Raw genomic sequence first — 5,073 nt, 5'->3', positions numbered from 1 at the left:
CATATAGCTACGCTTTTATGACATAAAGCTACACATTTGAAGCGGGATCTTTGTCATGTTATAGACTACACTTTTAAACTGTGGCTTCTAGAGCAACATTTATCATTAACAACACCAGATTGACAATCCCTATGGCCACACTTTCTAAGCGTAGCAATTGTCTACACTACGAAGTAATTTTTTAAATATTTATAGTAGCCACAATTTTGTGGTTAAAAAATTATATTTGTTTATATTAAATTTTGTCCATATTTATTTCCAGTATATATATATATATATATATATATATATATATATATATATATATATATATTATGATCTCAAGCATTAAATTAGATCATAAGTAACAGAATAAAAATAATTCAAATGCATATACTTGAAATAAACTTCAACAAAGAAACGTACTTTGCGTACTATCTATAGTAATAAAGCACTGTTGGTTCAAGAAGTTCACTAGCAAAGACCTCTACAAAATCAAATGTATTCATATTTATAGTATCAATATAAAATTAAAATAAACATCATAATTGTTCAAAAGGTCTTCACCATTCACTTTAATGAATCAAATTGATTTGTGGCCATCATTTCCAATTGCATCACCCGTATTTTCCTACACATTCAAAATAAAATTAAAACTTAGAAAGAAACAAATATATAGTATGCATTGGTTATATCTTACTAAGAACTAATGAGATTTTATTTCACTACTATAGCATAACAATGTCAAACACAAAAAAGATATACAAGTGAAAGAGAAGCAAAAATGTGAATTAACATATATTTTACCTATCTCCTTCTATAATCGAAACAATCACTTAATTTAATAACAAAGTAAAAGGGTCAAATATACCCCTCTACTTTCAAATATTGTCTATATTTTATCTTCGTTATACTATCCGATCAAATTTACCCTGACCATTATACTATTTGGTGAAATATAAATACCTTTTCAAGACTCGGGCATGAGTTGAGCCAGAAGAATGTGGTAGATTATGGCCTCTCATAGCTCGTTGTCACGACCCAAAATCCAACTAGTCGTGATGGCACCTAACCCATCCCGTTAGGTAAGCCAATTTCCAACTAACCAATTTCAATAATAATTATTAAAGCAATTTAAGTGAATAAAGATCCTGATCTTATACAATCCCCAAGAACTGGTAGTACAAATCATGAGCTTCTAAGAATAGAGTATACAAAGCGAAAATGAAATAAATACATAGTCTGTTTGAATAATACATAAACAGAGCTTTTATAAATCTAAGGTTACCCTGAACAAGAGGAAGCTACAATAAGAACGCAAGTACATCTTCAAATCCTGCAACCATCGAGCACATCATCAACAACAGCCAGCATCTGCACGAAATGTGCAGAAGTGTAGTATCAGTACAACCGACCCCATGTACTGAGTAAGTAACAAACCTAGCTGTAGGTTGAAAGTAGTGACGAGCTTCCACCAAGGTCGGGTCCAAAACCAATAGTCCACAACAATCCATAAAAACATAAAGAAAATAATACCAGAAGCAACTCAGGGATAAAATACTCAGCCAAATAATGATTTCAAAAATAGTAGTTCTTTCTTTCAAATACATCAGTGAAAACCCAAATCGTTTGCCGAAGTTGCCAATAATATGAATAGTTTGAAAACAATAAATTTCTCCAAAAATATTTTCAATAATGAATAATATGTTTCATTTTCCTTCCGGATAACCCGTGTAAAACAAATGCATCACTATGCCCATCTGTCAAAATGTGTGAGAAATCATGAATGATGTGATGTTGTACAACATGAGAAAAAATACATTTCTATGTCTGTATGTCATGTATACATGCCAAAGCGATGCCACTCAGTGACAAAATCATAAACAGCCCCTCGGGCAGAACATCACTCATATACAGCCCCTCGGGTAAACCTCGGAGTCACTTGTGCCACTCGGGCATACCTCACAATCACTCTTGCCACTCGGGCATATCTCACAATCACTCATGCCTCCCAGTCACTCGGCACTCGTACTCAGTAGGTACCTACGCTCACTGGGAGTGTGTACAGACTGCGGAGGGGCTCCTAGAGCCCAAACTCTATAATCTGCACGGACAACTCACGTGCTATAATATCATATCAGAATCCGCACGGACAACTCACATGCCGTAATAAGCCAATAAGGCCTGCTGCAGGCGGGCAGTCCCGATCCATATAATAGTAATAATATATATAAAACCAACATGGCCTGCTGCGACGTGCAGCCCGATCCCAAAATATCCTCACAAATTAGGCACTCGGCCTCACTCAGTCATCAATCTCTCCAGTCTCTTGGGCTCACAATGTCATGAAAAATAGCCCAAAAATGATGATATGATGTATCAATAAATAATAACAGAGACTAAGATATGATATGCAATGAAATGAATATGACTGAGTATGAATTTTTAATTTAAACAAATAATTCACAGTAATATGACCTCTGTGGGTCCCAATAATACTGGCACATGGCCTCAACATGATTTTTAATATGTTTTTCAGCTTAATTTCTCTAACTCATAAAACGCATAGAAACAATTATGTCACAATTTCTATAGTACACGCCCACACGCCCGTCACCTAGAATGTGCGTCACCTCCCAACAATTCACGAAATACATATATTCAGGGTTCATACTCTCAACTCCAAGATTAGAAGAGTTACTTACTTCGGACAAGCTAAATTCAATGTCGAGCAAGCTAAGAAATGCTCCAGAAACTCCAGTCTGCGCGTATCAACTTCCAAACGGCTCGAATCTAGTCACAACAATTTGACTCAGTTCACACAATTTATAAGAATTAATTCCATATCAAAACGCTAATATTTTCCATAAAATCCGAAATTACGCCCCCAAAAATTACTAGTGGGGCCCACGTCTCGAAATCCGATGAAACTCACAAAATACGACAACTCATCCAATTACAAGTTCAATCATACTAATTTTACTCAAATTCGACTCCAAATCGGTATTCAAACTTGAAAAGTTTGTTTTGTGATATTATAGAAATTTTCTTCTATTTCTGTTGAAGATTCAATAATCTTACACCAAAAAGGAAGATAAATTCATGGAATATAATCACAAGGGAGTTAAGAACACTTACCCCAAGTTGTGTGGAAAATTTCCTCTCCAAAATCGCCCAACCCGAGCTCCAAAATCCGAAAATGGGTGAAAATGTTGAACCCTCGAATTTAAGGTTCTGCCCCAGCGATTTCCGAATCTGCGGACAATATTTGCGCACCTGCGCATCCACTTGTGTGAGCAAAATATCGCATTTGTGGACTCCACTCTCCTGCCCAGTTTCCGCTTCTGCGCCCGTCCGTCCGCACCTGCGTGCCCTCTGCCCGCATCTGCGCTCCTTCTCACGCAGGTGCGATTGTGTAACTGTTAAGCTCCTTCCGCTCATGCGCGCCTCGCTTCAGCGCACTCCTGCTCGCACTTGCGAGCTCGCACCTGCGACTACTTTTCCGCAGGTGCGATTACACCAAAAGGCTTCAGTTCCAACAGTCTTCCAAATTCAAAAATCAATCCGTTAACCATTCGAAACTCACCGGAGGCCCTCGGGTCCCCGTCCGAACATACCAACAAGTTCCATAACATAACACGGACCTACTCGAGGCCTCAAATCATACCTAACAACCTCAAAAATACGAACTACACACGGATTCAAGCCTAATAAATTTTTAAATTTCCAAATTCTACAAACGACGCCGAAACCTATCAAATCACGTCCGATTGACCTCAAATTTTGTACACAAGTCACATTTCACATTACAAACCTATTAAAAGTTCCAGAATCGGATTCTGACCCCGATATCAAAAAGTCAAACCCCCAGTCAAACTTCCCAAAAATTCAACTTTCGGCAATTCAAGCCAATTTCCACTACGGACCTCCAAATAATTTTTCGGACATTCTCCTAAGTCCAAAATCATCATACGGAGCTATTGGAATCATCAAAATTCAAATCCGAGGTCGTTTACACATAAGTCCGCATCCGGTCACTATTTTAACTTAAGCTTTAAACCTTGGAACTAAATATTCCAATTCATTCCAAAACCTCACTGAACCCGAACCACTTACCCCGACAATCCACACAACAAATGTAAAGTACAATTTGAGAATTAAATGGGGAAACGGGATTGTAATACTCAAAACGACCAGCTGGGTCGTTACATTCTTCCCCACTTAAACATACATTCGTCCTCGAACGTGCCAAGAGTTGTTTCCAAGCCATCAAAATCTACATTTACACACCGTATAAGTCCGAACAAGTTACATCGAGCTATAACTATAACCAAGGATATAATCAACCAACATATTACACAACTCGCATGCTCGTAGCACTATTCCTGATCGCAGTGACTACTCCAAAACCAACCGCATACTAGTATTAAACCCATATCGAACCAAACCTTATCCCAAAACCTTCATACACTGTTGATGATAAAAGAAACATGCAGAATCTCGTAACCCCTTATCAGACTAACAAGTCATGGAGATCTCTCGCCCCAACCGGAACCATAATCATTTTCTGAGCTGACTTTCAATATTATACTCCCGAATATACCGAACTTAAACCTGATAGTTCCCATTCCAGGTCCAATGACCTTCTATTACTAAACATAACCGTTCCACAGACATACCGCACCAATATAAATCGGAGCCACAACCCATGCCATCCGTGCAACAATACGCAACATTCAAATGTACCCAGTCATGGAAAATGACTCAAATGAGAGAATTGCCCCCACCAGATTAACAAGTACCGCCACAACGAAACACTGAAAATTCATCATACACCGTAGAACCATCACCCGATTCTAACACGAGGTTCATGTTCTATACTCTGAGCCACCCTGCTCCGAATTAATAACGACGGAGAGGCAAATGACAAAAATACAATTATGCTATTACGCTATCGATCATGCAATACACCAAGTACTCATCACACTCAAATTTCGCTATAAAGCTCAAATAGAACTGCACCATCTGTGCATATAACTAATGAATCACAACTCCTCATAGCATAAAGGAGTAACTCACAGATCATTTGAGAAC

General features: G+C 38.0%; 1 long non-coding RNA gene across 1 annotated transcript; it reads right to left on the bottom strand.

The window, feature by feature from the left end:
• Positions 1-352: 352 nt before the first annotated feature.
• LOC108946333 (uncharacterized) lies at positions 353-1,012 on the bottom strand. Its single transcript, XR_001970649.2, has 2 exons — positions 946-1,012; positions 353-610 (listed from the first exon to the last, which is right to left on the bottom strand). It is a non-coding gene; the product is annotated as an uncharacterized lncRNA (long non-coding RNA).
• Between the last annotated feature and the right edge of the window lie 4,061 nt (positions 1,013-5,073).

The sequence above is a fragment of the Nicotiana tomentosiformis genome, chromosome 4, assembly GCF_000390325.3.
Source record: "Nicotiana tomentosiformis chromosome 4, ASM39032v3, whole genome shotgun sequence".
In the NCBI taxonomy this organism is placed as follows: Eukaryota; Viridiplantae; Streptophyta; class Magnoliopsida; order Solanales; family Solanaceae; genus Nicotiana; species Nicotiana tomentosiformis.
The sequence above is the reverse complement of the archived record's forward strand: the minus strand, read 5'-3'. Positions and strand labels throughout refer to the sequence as shown.